Source organism: Hemitrygon akajei, chromosome 19 (assembly GCF_048418815.1).
Source record: "Hemitrygon akajei chromosome 19, sHemAka1.3, whole genome shotgun sequence".
Taxonomy (NCBI): domain Eukaryota; kingdom Metazoa; phylum Chordata; class Chondrichthyes; order Myliobatiformes; family Dasyatidae; genus Hemitrygon; species Hemitrygon akajei.
The window spans coordinates 52,211,175-52,230,074 of NC_133142.1; the positions used below are offsets into that span (position 1 = coordinate 52,211,175).

The window sequence follows — 18,900 nt, forward strand, 5'->3', positions numbered from 1 at the left end:
GTTCTCCATCTCCCCCTGGTGCTCCCCCCTCCCCCTTTCTTTCTCCCGAGGCCTCCCGTCCCATGATCCTTTCCCTTCTCCAGCTTTGTATCACTTTCACCAATCACCTTTCCAGCTCTTAGCTTCACCCCAACCCCTCCGGTCTTCTCCTATCATTTCACATTTTCCCCTCCCCCCACTTTCAAATCTCTTACTATCTTTCCTTTCAGTTAGTCTTGACGAAGGGTCTTGGCCCGAAACGTCGACAGCGCTTCTCCCTATAGATGCTGCCTGGCCTGCTGTGTTCCACCAGCATTTTGTGTGTGTCAGCAAGCTAACTTTTTTTTTAGAGCAAATGAGGATGAGAGGTGACTTGATAGAGGCTGTACAAGGTAACAAGAGGTATAGATTGAGGAGATAGCCAAGTACTTCTTCCCCAGGCAGAAGTGGCTAATATGAGGAACCATAAGTTTAAGGTGATTGGAGGAAAGAATGGAGGGGGAGGTTGTCAGGGTTAAGTTTTTTATAGAATGGTAGGTGAGAGGAAGAGGCGGGTACATCAGGGGCATTTAAGAAACTCATTGATAAGCACGTGGATTATCAAAAAATGGAGGGCTATGTTGGAGGCAAGGTTTATATTAAAAGTCAGCACAACATCATGGCTGAATGCCTGTACTGTGTTGTAATATTCTGTGTTCTAACTCAATAGTCTGGAAGGAAATATGGAGGGAAGTAAATATAGATTCTGCCTGACCTGCTGAGTTCCTCCAGCATTTTGTGAGTGTTGCTTTGAACTACCAGCATCTGCAGAATCTCTTGTGTCCACACAGGCCGGTGTTTAAACCTCACACTTGACACTATCCTAATGAACAGGACTGGTTTCTGTGTATTTGCTAACGAGGTTCAGCTCATCTCTGCACCATTAGTGCACAGGAGTTCAGACGTCTCTACACCATTAGTGCACAGGAGTGGCAGACGTCTCTACACCACTAGTGCACAGGAGTGGCAGACGTCTCTACACCATTAGTGCACAGGAGTGGCAGACGTCTCTACACCATTAGTGCACAGGAGTGGCAGATGTCTCTGCACCATTAGTGCACAGGAGTGGCAGACGTCTCTACACCATTAGTGCACAGGAGTGGCAGACGTCTCTGCACCATTAGTGCACAGGAGTGGCAGTTGTCTCTACACCATTAGTGCACAGGAGTGGCAGACATCTCTGCACCATTAGTGCACAGGAGTGCAGAGGTCTCTACACCATTAGTGCACAGGAGTGGCAGACGTCTCTACACCACTAGTGCACAGGAGTGGCAGGCGTCTCTACACCACTAGTGCACAGGAGTGGCAGACGTCTCTACACCACTAGTGCACAGGAGTGGCAGACGTCTCTACACCACTAGTGCACAGGAGTGGCAGACGTCTCTGCACCATTAGTGCACAGGAGTGGCAGACGTCTCTACACCATTAGTGCACAGGAGTGCAGAGGCTGTTTTGAGTGGTAATTGGTTTATTAGCATCACATGTTGAAGTGCAGTGGATAGTTTTATTTTCCGTGACATCCAGACAGATTATTCCAAATGTAATTAAATCAAGATAGTACAAAACATAAAAACTATGACCCACTACCATTAGACGGGAGGTACCATATCATTAGGACAAACACAGTTAGGATGAGAAAGCTTTGTCTCCCAGGCTGAACTCCCTGCCACTACTCCGGTCTCATCACAGATGAAGCATCAGCAGCAATATACCGTTTACTTTTTAACTTCTGTCACAAATGCGGCTTATTACACTACTTGTTAATTTCCTAGTGGTAATATTCCTTTGTGTAATGGGTGTGTTTTACACGTACTGTGTTGTGCACTTTGGTCCAGAGGAAAGTTGCTTATTTGGCAGTATGCCTGTGTATGGTTGAATTGCAATAAACTTCAACTTGAATTTGAGAATGCAGAATGTAGTGTTCCAGTTACAGAGAAGGTGCAGAGCAGGTGGACAATAAAGTGTAAGGGCCACAATGAGCCAGATTCTGAGATAAAGAATTCATCTGCATCGTACAATAGATCTGTTCAAGAGTCTATAAGAGAGAGCTAGAAACTGTCTTTGAGCCTGGTGGTACGTGTTCTCAAGCTTGTGTATCATTTGTGTGAGGGGAGGGGTGGGGAGGGAGGGGAGGGGTATGAGGGGAGGGGTGGGAGGGGTGTGAGGGGAGGGGAGGGAGGGGAGGGGTGGGGGGGAGGGGTGTGAGGGGAGGGGGGAGGGGAGGGGAGGGAGGGGAGGGGTGAGGGGAGGGGAGGGGTGGGAGGGGTCTTTGGTTATGTCAGCTGCTTTCCCGGGGCACAGGGCAGTGCAGACAGTGAGGTGGATTTTATTTTTGTGATAGACTGGCCAGTGCCACAACTCTGCACATGCAATATAAAATGGAAAATGCTGGAGACATTCAGCAGGTCAGGCGGAATCGGTGCAAAGAGAAAGAGTTAATGTTTCAGGGTTGAAACCCCATTGCATCCAATGCATGGGCAATTGTCATTCACCTCACTGCCACAGAGGTGGCCAGGGATGCTGGGCTGTTACCGAGCCACCAAATTGACTGGAATGGGGCCATGATCAGGATTGGACCCATGGTCTGGTGTCAGAACAATCAGACGTATAGGGTCAGTGTTGAGGCTGCCAGAGAATGTCTGTCCAATATGTTGTTTTCCGGTTAGATTCATGGCTGCAAATGTCTTAGAATCTAACAGAAACGTAATTCCAGTTGGTGGGAGCATGGTGTTACATCTCTGCCTTCTGTGGGCTGTCTTATCCACTATTCAGTCAGAGACTGATGGAAATGGGTCCCTGACTGCTTATACAAACTGCAGCTGGATGATCTTACTCATTGAAAGAATTACTGACGGAACGGGCTACTATCTGCATCTGCAGAGTTCTCTGAAATAATCTTTTCAAAATTGTCTGGAGCAGTTTTAACACTGCTCACTTCTTACAAGGCTCAGATTCTCTTTCATGGGTTCAATTTCTCTGAATTTATAAAAATAAATTAATATCGGAATGAACACAGCTTTGTATCCCTCTGAGGCAGTGCCATTTTGCAACAGGATGTTAATGAGAGGGAGCAGAGTTATATTAGCTTTAATGACACATCAGCTCTCTGCTAATTTACAATCCTCTGAATCCTTCTCGCTTCTTGCTATCTCACGCTTTCTGTGGAAGAATTAGTTGAGAAGAATGAGGGAGGATTTCATTGAAGTCTATTAAGTATCGAAATGCCTAGATAGAGCGGTTGTGCAGATGATGTTTCCTGTAGTAGCAAAGTATAGGGCCAGATGGCACAGCCTCAGAATAGACCATTTAGAACAGAGATGAGAAGGAATTTCTTTAGCCAGAGGGTGGTAAATCTGTGGAATCTATGGTCTTATGATTCAGCGTCACAATCATTTACCACCCTCTCAGGAGTAAACAACATAGGAAGTTTGTCAAGATTTCTGAAATTTCCCGATAGAGTTGAGGATAGCTTTGCATGAGAGAATTCAGACTTTGATGAGGATTTCAGACTTCCATCTCAAAGCCCAAAGTCGGTCAGTCGTCTGCACTCCTGCTGCCATTTTGCACACCAGCTCAGTCCCAATTCCATCCAGGAACATTGGGACCTGGTGGGGCAAGTTGGGGGCCAAACAATATATGTATGTGCTCTGCCATCTCAATGTTTTGTAACAAATGTTGCGGGTGCTGTATATTAAATATGATTGTACCATGCTGAGATATTAAAATATAGCTACATTTTGCATTCTGATTATTTCACAGGATGATAAGACACAGGAGTAGATTTAGGCCATTTGGCACCCTAGGTCTGCTTGCCACTCCATCCTGGCTGATTTATTAACCCCCTCAACACTATTCTCACACTTTCTCCCCCAACCTTTGATGCTCGTACTAATCAAGAATCTATCAACTTCCGCTTTAAATGTACTCAATGACTTGGCCGCCACAGATTCTCCACCCTCTGGATAAGGAAATTCCTCCTCATCTCCTTTCTAAAGGGATGACCTTCTACTCTGAGGCTGTGCCCTCTGGTCCTAGACTCCCCTGCGTCCTTATTTGTATTCTGAGCTGTACTCTAAATGATATGTAGATAGCATTATTGATTTTATTAGTCACATCATGCACAAACATAGGATGAAAAGCTTTTGTTCACATGTCATTTAGACAGTTCACGCCATACGGAAGTACATCAAGTGGCCATTGAATGTGTGTTCATGGTCTTCTGCGGCTGTAGCCCATCCACTTCAAGGTTTCATGTATTGTGTACTGAGAAACGCTCTTCTACACATTACTGTTGCAACGTGCAGTTACTGTCACCTTTCTGTCAGCTTGAACCAGTCTGACCATTCTTCTCCGACCTCTCTCACTAACAAAGTGTTTTTGCTCACAGAACTGCTTATTATTGGATTTTAAAAAATATTTTGCATGATTCTCTGTAAACTTGACTGCCGTGTGTGAAAATCCCAGGAAATGAACAGTTTCTGAAATACTTAAACCTCCCTGTCTGACATCAACAATTATTCCCACAGTCAAAGTCACTTAGATCACACTTCCTCCCCATTCCTAAGTTTGCTCTGAACAACATCTGAACCTCTTGACCATGCCTGCTTACTTTTATGCATGGAGTTGCTACCACATGATTGGCTGATTAGATACTTGAATTAACGAGCAAGTCTACAGACGTACCTAATGACGTGGCCACGGAGTGCTGTGTCATAGTTATGGAGAAAGTGCTGTGCAGGTAGACGGACAGTGTTAGGGCCATAAGGTAGATTGCGAGATCAAGAGTTCATATGATTGATCCACCCAACAATCTAATAACAGTGAGGATAGCAGCTCTCCTTGAGCCTGGTGGCCCATGCATTCGAGCTTTTCCATTTTTTTGCCTGTCTGGAGACAGGGGAAGAGAGTCTAACTGATATGGGAGGGGTTCTTGATTATGTTGGCCAGTTTCCTGAGGCAGCAAGCAGCTTAGATAGAATCAAAGGAAGGAAGGCTGGTTTGCTGACGAACTTTGCTGTGCTCACAATGTAGTTCAGTGAGTTCACTTCCCTCAGATAGACATGACACCACTCAGATCACTTTTCCACTTCCCAGTCCCCCCACCACATCCCGCAAGGAATAGGCCACCTGTCTGAAGATGGTAAATAGTCTCTTGAGAGACTTTTTCATGCAATGGCATGGTAACAAGCACATCTGAAGAGAATTTTACTTGCTTTTAGTGCGAAAAAAGGATTAAAGGATCTAATGAAGAGAAGTGACCAATGAAAACAGGGCTGGTTACTTTATTCCAATGACCTTTTCCTAGTGCAGAGTATTATTACTCAAGGTGTGGGGGCATGTGTTTAGTATAATTTTTACAGTCGTGTTTGTGGAAATTAAAACAACATATTCTTTTTGCCCTTTACCTATATTAAGGGATAATTTACAGTAGACAGTTAACCTACCCACATGTTGTTGGGATGTAAGAGGAAACCAGAACACCTGGAGGAAACCCACACAGTCACAGGGAGAACATGCAAACTCCACACAGACAGCGCTGGAGGTCAGGATTGAACCTGAGTCTCAGCAGCTCTGAGGCTGTAGAGGGCTCCATGCCACCCAAAAAGAAACACATAATCTGTTCCCGTAATGGCTTCTGAGGGATTAAGACTGGTCAGCACACCAGAGAGAACTCAGTTCACCCCCGCAGAAATGTGCAGCTCTCTTCCCCTCCACCAGGGGTCACTGTGGCTGGTAGAACTGCTGACTCAAAGCTGCAGCCACTTCCACTGCTGTCTGCGTGGAGTTTGCATGTTTCCTCTATGACTGCATGGATTTCCTCTGGGAGCTCTGGTTTTCTCCCACGTCCCAATGATGTACTACAACTATATATTACACCTTAACATCGGTAGATGACAAAGGAACCAAAGAGAAAGGGGAGGAATGGGACTGATGAGATAGCTCTGCTTTGAGACAGGAAATGGTCTGAATAGCTCCCTTCTATGCTGTAAAGTGAATATACTATTCATTTACAAACACACTTACCAATAAATTACCTCAGTTAGTTAGTTTTGGTACAATATCTGGGCAGTTACATCAGAGACCTTTAGCATATTGTTCACTCCTCTGGGTGTGTTAGGATTTCTAGATAGTTTCATAAACAGAATTTATTTTCAGGGAGCTGCTGTCGCAGTGAGTGCAGAAGGAAAGATTATTAGGATCAATATATTAATAGATTGGGAAATAGAATGGGCCATACCTTGTTGACTCAGTCCCTTGGAATGGGATGACAGTTTCCTAACCCTAACTCTAACTCTAGTTCCATGCCTTTCTCTGCACTAGCTAGTCCTCCACACTCGAGAGTCTAACACTGATCTGGATGTTGTCTTGGTCATGGGAGTGTGATGTTGTCTGATACAGTGTGGAGATACAGGTACATGTTAAGGCGTATTGGACTGGAGATGCTATATTGATACAGATAGAGGTAGGAAGCACAGACAGGAACACATGGATCAGATTTCAGTCAGGGGCTGTGACTGCAAGAGTACCACAGGATTCAGTCCAAAAATAGAAAACTAAGGTAAATATATTATTTAAATAATTGAAAAATTTTAATCTTATGTAATAAAACAATTTGAAGCACAAAATATTAACACTTAAAAGGGGGAACAATGACAAATGGGATTACACAAGAGCTGGGACCCCATGACCAATGGGATAACGTGAAAGCTGGGGTCTCCTGACCAATGGGATTACACAACAGTAGGCAGACTGAGAACAACGGGATTACATGAGAGCTGTGGCACCGTGACCAATGGGACTTTGTGAGAGCTGGGGACCATGACCAATGGGATAACGTGAAAGCTGGGGTCTCCTGACCAATGGGATTACCATGACCAATAGGACTACATGAGAGCTGGGGACCATGACCAATGGGATTACGTGAGGGTTGAGAGACCCTGACCAATGAGATTACATGAGACATAGAAACATAGAAAATAGGTGCAGGAGTAGGCCATTTGGCCCTTTGAGCCTGCACCGCCATTCAGTATGATCATGGCTGATCATCCAACTCAGAACCCTGTGCCTGCTTTCTCTCCATACCCCCGATCCCTTTAGCCACAAGGGCCATGTGAGAGCTGGGGACCATTACCAATGGGATTGCGTGAGACCTGGTAAAGACTCCAAGCAACCATTTGGCTGCTTCATTGTCAGAAAATCTGAGAAAGTAGAGGAGCTGTTGTGCCTTCTTTGTAATGGCATTTAAGTGCTGGTCCCAGGACCGATCCTCTGGTATGATAATACCAAGGAATTTAAAGTTACTGACCCTCTCCACCTCTGATTCTCTAATGAGGACTGCCTCATTGACCTTCAGTTTTTCTTCCTCCTGTAGTCAATGATTTTGCTGACTTTGAGTGTGAAGTGGTTGTTGTAGAAACACTCAGCAAAATTTTTAATCCTCTTCCTATCTGCTGATTCATCACCACTATTGATTGGGCCAGCAAATGATTGAGACTTAGAGACTGAGACTTATTTGTCACATGTACATCAAAACATATAGTGAAATGTATCTTTTGTGTTAACAACCAGCACAACCTAGGGTCATGCTAGGGGCTGCCCCGTGTCACCACCCATTTCAAAGGTTCATTTATTGTCAAAGTATACAACTCTGAAATTCTGCAATTCTCTGGGTAGCCGTGAAACCAAGAAGGAAAAGAAAGGCAAACAAGAGAGAATCTGCAGACGCTGGAAATCCAAGCAACCCACACAAAATGCTAGAGGATCTCAGCAGGCCAGGCAGCATCTATGGAAAAAAGTACAGTCAGTGTTTCAGAACCCTTCGGCAGAAACGAAAGGCAGGATGATCATCAACCCTCAAATCCCACCACCTCACAAATAAAAAAGAAACATTTTCTCGTCAATGTAGCATACCCACGATGCACGGCCAGACAACACAGAAGATTACTCTTGTCAGGTCTTAGCAGGTCGAGCAGTATCTGTAGTGGAGGTGGAGTTGTCAATGTTTTGGGTCAAGACCCTACATCCAGTAAACTTTTGGGTTTGGATCTGATTAGGCCAGATTAATGCCCGATAAATAAATGCACTAACACTTAAGTTCTGACTACACAATCAATAACCAGCAGAATCATCTGTTAGCTTCTCATCTAGTTTAAGGTCATTATTACCTTGACTGATTTGGCAGGCATCCTATCATGGGCATTACCTCTGTTCTCTCCATCCCCACCCCCCCAGTGTAACACCCTTGTTTCCCTCACTTACTAGTTGCCTTGTTCTCCCTGCTGACGCTGCCTGAACTGCTATGTGTTCCCAGTGCACTCTCTGTTCCATTTCTTTGTGTTCGGTTTAGGTGCATTACCCAAGACACCCAACAAGATGGTGAATACAGCTCAGTGCATCACAGGCAAACCTCTCCTCGCCATTGGACATATTTACAATGAGAGCTGCCAGAAGAAAGCAGCGACCATTATCAAGGACCCCAACCATCCACACCATGCTCTCTTCCTGTTGCCGCCATTAGGCAGGAAGCACAGGAGCCATAGGTCCCACACCATCCAATTCAGGAGCAGTTATTACCCTACAACCATCAGGCTCTTGAACTAACATGGATAACTTAACTCACCTCGACTCAACTCTGAACTCATTTCACACCCCTCAGACTCACTTTAAAAAGTCCACAATTCAGGTTCTCAGTATTATTATTAACATGAGGAATTTTGCTGGAATTTCTGGAAATCCAAAGCAACACACACAAAATGCTGGAGGAACTCAGTAGTTCAGGCAGCATCTGTGGAAATGAATAAACGGTAAACGTTTTGGGCTGAGTCCCTTCTTCAGTTCTAGAAAAGAAGGGGAAAGACAGAATAAAAAGGTGGGGGAGAGGTATTTATATTTATTTGTACATTTTGCCTTTTGCACATTGGTTGTTCCTCAGTCTTTGATTATGTATATTTTTTATAAATTTTATTGTATTTCTTTATTTTCCAATAAATGCCTGCAAGAAAATGAATCTGACAGTAGTATATGGTGATGTATACTGTACGTACTTTGATAACAAATTGACTTTGACTTTGATGTTGTAAGTCTTGGCTGGTGTTACGTTCCATCAGTCATGTTTTAGCTTTGTACAGGACAGACCTCTATCCAACTTCAACGACATCAGCAGTTTGTCAGGCCCAACCCAGTTTCTTTGAGCCCTTGAATCATGAGGGCAACAAGCAAAGAGCTAAACTCTGCAAGCTTGAAACATTAAGTCAAAACAGAGAATGCTAGAAATACTCAGAAGGTCAGGCAGCAGCTAAGAAAGAAAGTGTTCCATTATGTTAGGACACGTGAGCACCTGTGAATGAACATTCAGGGTGCCTCAGCCTCGTACTCTATAGTTTTCAGATTTGCGGTACCATAGTTTTCCATTCCCATTCTGACTTGTCTCTACTGCCATGCTGAGCAACAATACCTCATATTCCATCCGGGTAGCCTCCAACCTGATGGCATGAGCACTGATTTCTCTAACATCCAGGAATTTCTCCCCCTCCTTCTTCGCTATTTTCCATTCCCCCTTCTGGTTTCCCTCTTACTCCTTCTCTTCTCCTCACCTGCCCCTTCTGCTTCTCTTTCTCCCCTGGTCTACTCTCCACTACTATTAGATTCCTCCTTCTCCAGCCCTTTACTTTTTCCATATCCCCTGCTAGCTTCTCACATCATCCCTGCTCCCCTCTCACCTATCTTCATCCTCACCTGGTTTCCCCTATTATCCTGCCAGTTTTTTAGTCCAGATGAAGGGTTTTGGCCTGAAATGTCAACTGTTCAGGCAGGCTGATGCTGCCTGACCCCCATGGAGTTTCTCTAGCATTTTGTGTGTTGCTCATAGTTTTGCAGTAAATGGTAGTTTCACTGGGTGCATTTGATCCCACTCAGGATTGAGGGAACCTCTTTGTCATAGATGTCATCGATGGAGGTTCGTGTCCTGTAACTGCTCGGTTGAGGCAATGGTAGTCATTGTGCTTCAGAATCATACAGATTTGTGTTAAAGGATCATATAGTATGGAATCAGGCCCTTTGGCCCAACTGGTCAATGCCAGCCATTAAGTACAGGTTGACCTTCCATAATCTGGCACCATTGGGACCTTCAGAGTGCCGGATTAGTGAAAATGCCGAATTACAGAAGGATCATATTAAGCAATAGCTAACCGCCTCATCATACCTTTAAAATATCATGTAAATCAGTACAAGTTAGATAATAATGAAACAGAAATATTAAATGAGTAGCAAGTGAAATTTTAATAAAGTAATATACTGTACAGGCACAGATAAAATAAAGGGTAGAGGTAAATGTACAGGAATTAACTTATACAGAACAATTGAGCACTTCAGCTTCTAAAGTGAGACGTTTAATATACCTTCAGGCAAAGTTACATGTTTGCAAGTGTGGGGTTGTCAGGATCATCAACATCTTCATCTTGAAAAATGAGTGAAGCATCAGGAACTGGTACTGAAACTGGCACAACAGTTTCTTCAAAAACTGTTGATGTTGGTCACCAGATGTTCTACGAGTCTGTGGTGGCCAGTGCTATCATGTTTGCTGTTGTGTGCTGTGGCAGCAGGCTGAGGGTAGCAGACACCAACAGAATCAACAAACTCATTCGTAAGGCCAGTGATGTTGTGGGGGTAGAACTGGACTCTCTGATGGTGGTGTCTGAAAAGAGGATGGTGTCCAAGTTGCATGCCATCTTGGACAATGACTCCCATCTACTCCATAATGTACTGGTTAGGCACAGGAGTACATTCAGCCAGAGACTCATTCCACCGAGATGTAACACTGAGCGTCATAGGAAGTCATCCCTACCTGTGGCCATCAAACTTTACAACTTCTCCCTCAGAGAGTCAGACACCCTGAGCCAATAGGCTGGTCCTGGACTTATTTCCACTTGGCATGATTAACTTATTATTATTTAATTAATTATGGTTTTATATTGCTATATTTCTTCACTATTCTTGGTTGGTGCAGCTGTAACGAAACCCAATTTCCCTTGAGATCAATAAAGTCTGTCTGTCTGTCTGTCTGGCAGCACATCTGGGTGAGCAGAAACAGAAGTCGGAGAAAGGAAGTCTTCTATATGCCACATTTCACGTAACCACCAGGCGGCCGGGGATTCGGCGCTGGGCTCTTCCCTCTTCACTCGCAGTTACTGAGGGAATCCTCAATAGTTTCTTTTCCTCCACTTAGTAATATGCTTAAATTCAGCGGGTCGCCACGTTTGATCTGAGGTCGTAAGCAGAAGAGAACGGAGCACGGGCCGGGTGATGCCAGAGGGCAGTGCGTGACTGCCGACAGGCGAGTGAGAAGGCAGACTGACCCAGCACTTGCCAGCTCCCCTGCCACTGGCAGGTGCCGGGCAGCCACGCCTCACGCAAATGATATTAATAAAACAAGCAGGAATCGCCTGTCTGTGCTTACAAGAGCGTGCCAACACATGAACAGATGTAGCGCAAACAAAACAACGTGCAGTAGATTGGTAGGGTGTCCCGAGAAATTTGAAATTACAGTTTGCATGGAAAATTTGAAATCAGTGCTGGATTATCAAAGGAACTGGATTACAGGTAGTCGGATTAGTGCAGGTTGACTGTACCTACCTGTACTAATACCATCTCCCAGGACGTGGCCTTGGCAATTCAAGTCTTCAGTTAAATACTTCTCAAAAGTTGTGCGAATCTCTGCCTTACAGATTCCAGATTCCCCCCATACTCTGAATGAAGAATTTCTTTCCCATATTCAATCCTTCCTTTCATCCCTTGCCCTCTGCTTTTAAGACACCTTGAAACAGAATTTCTGAGTTCCTTGTGGCCAGGAGGTTTGATGATCCCCTGGTTTTGCAAATTTGTAAGACTGGCATTTGAGGCCTAGTATTCGGGGTCCGGGCCCATTGTCTGCGTGTCCGAGTGTGCTAGAGGCTGGAAAAGATGGCCTGTCTTGGGGTTAGGGGACTGTGAATGTGTGTGGTTGTTAGAGAAGAATGGGGCTTGTTTGGCTGTCGTTATTTTGTTGCTTGTTGTGTTCTGTGCTGTTCTGCCGAGCATTGTGGGTATGGCGCCAGAAAGTGCGGTGACACTTGTGGGCTGCCCCCAGCACACCCTTGGTTGTGTTGGTTGTTAATGCAAACGACGCATTTCCCTGTTTCTTTCGATGTGGATGTGATAAGTACTATAAACTTGAATCTTGATATTGGTCTCTGTTATGGTAAAGGTTTTTTTCTTTTGCCCTGCCTATATCCCTCTTAGTTTTGCGTCTCTGTACCACTACCCAGAATCTCCTCATTCCACAGACAACAAATCTATCCTGTCCTTGACAGAAACTCTTGTTCTCAGGCGACATCCTGGTGAATCTCTTCTGGAGCACAATTACATACTTTCAGTAGTGGCGCAATCAGAACTGCACACAGTATTTCAGTTAGTTGTGAGCTAACAGTAGTTTTATATTCCTAAACATCCCTGCTCTTATATTCCCTTCGCCAGCTAATGAAGTCAAGTATTCTGGACACCCTTCTGTAATATATCTTGCTGAATTCAGTGACCTTTTAACTCTTCACTCAGATTGCAATTAAACCGCTGACACCTCATGGGAGTGGACTATTATTGCTGGGCTGTTATTGACATTCCCAGAAAATACATTACCAAAGAATTCCAGTAAAATTCCCATGGGCACATTATCCCATTCTCAGGAGTGAGTGGTATCCTGCTCTGAATTGTAAAGCACCTTTGCAAATTGTTGACTGTATTCTCGCACAGATCTCGTTACGCTACACCATGGTGTTTCCCCCCGTCATTCTGGCCTTAAGCAGCCTTGAATAGTAAACACAAGCAATTCTGCAGATGCTGGGAATCCAGAATAACACACGCAAAATGTTGGAGGAACTCAGCAGATCAGGTAGTATCTATGGAGAAGAATTTAATTGTCGATGTTTTGGGGCAAGATAGTTTCAGTCTCGATGAAGAGTTTCTGCCTGAAACCTTAACTTTGATTTCAGCAGTCGAAGCTCAGATTCATTCTCTAATCCTCTTCTTCCTCCACAAAAGATAGAATATCAAACAGTACAGCACAGGAACAGGCTCTTTGGCCCACAACTGTGATGCCAGTCTTAACTGATTCCATTTGCCTGCACATGGCCTATATCCCTCCACTCCCTGCCTGGTTACCTACCAGTCTAAACACCTCTTACACATCCCTGATGTACCTGTTTCTGACTCCTGCCCCAGCAGTGTGTTCCAGCATGTACTGCTCTATTGCAAAAAGGAAACAACTTATCTCACAAATATTCTTTAAACTTTCCCCTTCTTACCTTAAAATTTTGTCCTCTGGTGGTTGACATTTCCATCACGGGAAGAAGACTCTGAATTTTATAAACTTTTCTCAGGTTGTCCCTTGGCCTCCCACTTTCAAAGCCTTCGCATCCTTCCTGTAATACAGTGACCAGAACTGCACACAGTACTCCTAATAATGTCAAAAAACACTTTATGCAGCTGCAACCTTAGATGTCAACTTTCATTCTCAACACCATGACTGATGAATGCAAGAATGCTTCTGAAAATCTATTGTTTCATACTCATTACTATTGTCACATGTACCAAGATACAGTGAAGTATTTCTCTTTTACATGCCATCCAGACAGATCATTCCAAACAGGAGAACATCAAGGTAGTAAATAGAGAACTGAGTGCTGGAGAGACTCAGCAAGTCAGGCAGCAGCTATGGAGAGGAATAAAGGGTCCTTCATTCAGTGTACCGATGAAGGGTCTCAGCCTGAAACATGTACTCTTTATTCCTCTTTTCAGATGCTGCCTGACCTGCTGAGTTCCTCTGGTATTTTGTGGAGTTCCAGCATCTGCTGAATCTCTTGTGCTTAAAAATAGAAACAGAATGAAGCATATATTATTATAGTCACTAATAAAGTCCAGTACAGGTTGACAAAGAAAGTGTAAGGGCTTCAGCGAGATGAACTGGAAGATCAGGATTTCATCTTCAAGGATTTGAGAGCAATGGAATAGGAGCTGTCCTTGAGCCTGGTGTTGCAAGGACATGACTGAGGACGAACCCAAGTGCAGGACACAGGCACGGAGACAGGGTCGAGAGGCGCTAGCACAGCCGCGAACGCGGATAAGACACCCAGGAGCATCTTTCCTCGGAGACAAGGTTCACATAGAATATCCAGGGAATGGTGCAGAGCTAGGAACTACAGGCCTAAGGGATCAGGAAACGAGGTTTACACACCCTAGAATTGACCAACGAACTGGCAGCTCATTGCTGTGACTCCAGGGTTCTTATCCTGCATTCCCTGATGGAAACCAGGTGTGCTGTAATTAATGGAACTGGGAACAATTGGAAATCAGACAAGGGGATTAAGGCCCAATCAAGGGGATATAGTAATAGCAAGATGGGGGATTGCCAGACAGGACCATGACATCTGGTGTTTCATCCACTCAAGCCTTTGTATCTTCTGCCCAATGGGAGAGGGGAGAAGAGAGAATGGCAGTGTCGGTGAAGTCCTTGACTTACGTTGGATGCTTTTCCAAGGCAGTGGGAAGTGTAGATAGAGTCAGCAGAGTCAAAGTTGGTTTGCATGATAGACTGGGTTGCCTTCATCACTCTCTTCAGTTTCTTGCAGTCTTGGGCAGAACAGTTGCTGTCCCAAACTGCGATGCTCCTGGATAGGGTACTTTTTACAATGCGTCTGTAAGAATTGGTGAGAGTCATCAGGGAATTCATTGTAGTAACATTGCAACAGTCTCGTATTCTTTCTCTGCCACATTAGAAGAGTGTTTCCTTCCCTCCGTGCTGAAATTCTCCATAACACTTACTGCAGGACTTCCTCTGTCTTCACCAATATGTCTTGCACGGCGCATGATGTTTTAATTGTGATATATGTACACAGGATGGTTGGAGGATGGTCTAATAGAAACCTTAAAGACATCTAGAAAGTTCCAGTTCAAGCTTACTGTCATTCAACTCAACACATGGATACAGCTAAATGAAACAATGTTCCTCGGGTACCAAGGTGCAAACACAGAACATGTATCAAATACAGCATATAAAATAATATTAACAGATAAAATTGTTCTATCGATGGACAAGTTGATATCAAGTGCATATATGCCATATAGTTAAATATACAATATTATCATAAATAATTTGGTAGCAGGGTGATGGTAGGTGGCCAAAGAGATTGTGTGATAGGATGGGAGGGGCAGTTAACAGCGCTGAGGGCTCTGTGGATGCAGTACTTCTGGTGTACGTCCTGGACTGGGGTGGGGGGGGGGGGGGAAGATGTGGAGAGATCCCAAAAGGGTAATTATGGAGAAATTGTTTCTTTCATGGGTTTGCCGAGCACAAAGCAACATAATCTTAACCTCAGCTACACCAAATCAGGAGTGAATCCAAGAAGTAATTCCCACGCATGTGACAGTCAGAACAAAGCAGGCTGCCAGTTGTAGCTTTCTGGGTTTTGCTCGCAGGAGGTTTGGTGAATCAAGCTGTCATGAGATACAGACCAAAGCTATAACTAACTGGACAGTTTTCTTCTTTCTGAGTTTCTTACATTCCTCTTGCATTGCATCCTTCAAAGGTTAAAAGTCTGATGCAGTGCTCCATTTCTTCTTTGCAACACTTTCTCCTGGGTTTAGAGTTGCCCCTGTACTGGCTTTGGGTCTGTACTCACTGGAGTTTAGAAGAATGAGGTGGAGGACATCTTGTCTGAAACTTACGGAAGATTGAAAGGCCTGATAGAGTGAATGCAGAGAGGACGTTTCCCAAAGTACGACAGCCTCAGAATAGAAGGATGCCCATCTAGAACTGAAATGAGGAGGAATTTCTTTAGCCAGAGGGTTGTGAATCTGTAGAATTCATTGCCACAGATGGTTGTGGAGGCCAAATCATTGGGTATACTTAAAGCAGAGGTTGATACTTCCAAAGATTAGGGTGAGAAGGCAGGAGAACAGGATGGACGGGGTTAATAAATTAGCCACAAATGAATGGCAGAGCAGACTCGATGGGCTGAATGGCCTAATTCTGCTCCTACGTCTTATGGTCTAGGTTAGCTTGGTGAAGAACTATGATGGAAACCACTGTTCTCTCCTGCTATCAGCTGCATTTGGGAGTGATACATCTTGATGTAGAGTCTTGCCATGTTGTGTATCAGAAAGGATTTCTCTGGTTGCAGAGACATTGCCAACTCTCTGAGAGGATTTCATATTTCTTCGCTTGCTCATTGGTTTGGATTGCACCATTGAGAGATTGATGTTTTTCTTCTCCTTTGGAGCAGTCCTTTCCATCCTTAGCTCCATGTTAAACTGTTATAGACTCCTCCTCCTCCTCCTTGGGAGAGTTAGGTAGTTTAATCAGTGAGGGGCAGTCAAAGTGCATTGTTACTAGAAGAGTTGTAGCTGTTCTCAGTTCTAAACTAGTCTTGCTAACCAGCACTTTCCCTGTGCATTTACCTTTACTACTAGCTTATGGACAGTTTCCCGACTTGGAATTCGGGATGGCAGTGTACACTGGGAAACCTTTACTCAGTTACACTAGAGACTTTGTTTCAAGAAAGAGGCTTTTCAGCTTAATTTTGTGCTCTGTACCCCACAGGTCTCCTGTATCAGTTCATCCTCTGACATGCTTCTCTTCCTCATTCAATTCAAGTTCAAGTCCCTGGGTGTCGCCACTTTCGAAGATCTATCCTGGGCCCAAGATACTGATGCAGTTATGAAAAAGTCTATATTTCATTAGGAGATTTGGTATGTCTGCAGCGGAGTTCTATCCATGTACCATGAAGAGCATTGACCAGTTGCACGACCGTCTGGTGTGGAGTGGAAAACGCACGGGATCAGAAAAAGCTGCAGAGGGTCGCAATCTCAGCTGGCTCCGCCATGGGCACTCGCCTCCTCACCACTGAGGGCATCTTCAGTAGGTGATGCCTCAAAGTGGGGCATCCAACATCAAGGTCCCCCATCACTCAGAGCATGCTCTCTTCTCATTGCTACTATCAGGGAGTTGCTATCGGAGCCTGATGCCACACACTCACTGTTTTAGGAACAACTTCTGCTCTTCTGCCATCAGATTTCGGATCGGTCCATGAACACTACTTCACTTTTGCTCTGGTCTTGCCCTACTTATTTATTTTATATATTTCTTATTATATCTTACATTAATTATTTTGTCTTGCACTATACTGCTGCTGCAAAACAACAAATTTCAGATTCACAAAATATGTCAGTAATAATAAACCAGATTCTGGTTTACGTACAGTAACTCCCGCTGAACGGCACTGTGCTAGGGTGTTCGACATCTTCATGACGTAAAGGAGTTCCTTTGAACCCTGCTGGATTCACAACTTAGCATTACTGTACTATCTGTGGGCGAACTTCTCCATGTGTGGGAACATTTTCTCCACGTCTGCTCAGTTAAGTCCTTTCACAGCCCATTAAATCACCTTGACATTCTCTTCGCGAGAGAAACAATCTCTTCAATATATCCTGGTAGGTGTCATTCTGCAGTGCCAGTAACTCCTGTGAGAGTGGGGTCCCTCCCACGGATAATACAGGTTGTGAACTCCCTTGGTATTAAGGCAGTGATCACAGCCCACTACTTCGTACTGGGGAAGATTTGTTAAAAAAACAGTTCATAGGTGTCCTGAACTGCTGATCGTTATCTGCCTTTTCAGATTTAACCAAAAAAATAACCAGTTTGAAAATTGCTCCCTAGACTAAAGTAATATCCTGTGATGTTGGTTCCTTTGAGTTGTTGGTCAATAAGTCATGGGATTCATGCAGTCTAAATGTCACCTCACTCTATTAATAATGTATGTGACTTTAACCCTTTTTATTCCCCTTTTCAGGAGCAGATCAATGATGTGGCTCCATATGACATTTTGGAGACTTTGTGTGATATACTGTATTTTTACTGGTTCAGCACCACATGTCACTAATAAACCTCCCCAGTGTACAGGAAGATCTGTATTGCACATTTTATGGTTAAACTGTGGCCCGATCTGGGATCAAAATGTAGAGCCCTTGCTCCATCTAGTGGCTGCAGAGGTATAACTTTTACTACCTCACAGGTTCCTCACTGGTTCATAAGACCATTAGACACAAGGAGCAGAATTAGGCCATTCAGCCCATTGAGTCTGCTCCACCATTCCATCATGGCTGATCCCAGATCCCACTCAACCCCATACACCTGCCTTCTCACCATGTCTTTTGATCAGGAAACTATCAACTTCTGCCTTAAGTATATCCACTGACACATACTCCATTAGGACAGGCACACCGTCGTACCAAATACCATTGTGTTCTATTTAAGTTCTAAAAATGAAAACAGTATGCTTGTCTTCACAGTGAGAGAAATAAATTCCTCTGCATTCATTGGTTATAATACATAAAAACTGCAGTTTATGGAATAAACCAACTCAATAAAGGTAACCATTTATACAGGTAATGGCCTTCAATACAGATAACTTCCCTCAATACAGGTAACATCCATTAATACAGGTAACTTCCCTCAATACAGGCAACATCACTCAATACAAGAAATTACTTTCAGTACAGGTAATATCCCTCAATACAGATAACGTTTCTAGTGGCAGGTAACATCCCTCAGTACAGGTGAGATCCCTTAATAAAAGTAATATCTCTCAATACAGGTAGTGTTCTTTGATACAGGTAATACCTGGACATGTAAGAAAGAGATTATACACTTTTTCAGAAGGGCTCCCTCCTCTCTGATGTTCAGGAAAGAGGAGATGAACTCACCTGCTGACCACACAACCGACCCCATATTGCCAGTTACCTGCTCTTTGCTGTATGTGGGATCTCACTCTCCTGCTCCCTGTGTGTGTGACCTCT

At 44.1% G+C, this 18,900-nt stretch overlaps 1 protein-coding gene across 4 annotated transcripts in view; it reads left to right on the forward strand.

Moving 5' to 3' along the window:
* grip2b (glutamate receptor interacting protein 2b) overlaps positions 1-18,900 on the forward strand; it is a 768,811-nt gene that overhangs the window by 606,828 nt on the left and 143,083 nt on the right. The window lies entirely within an intron of this gene.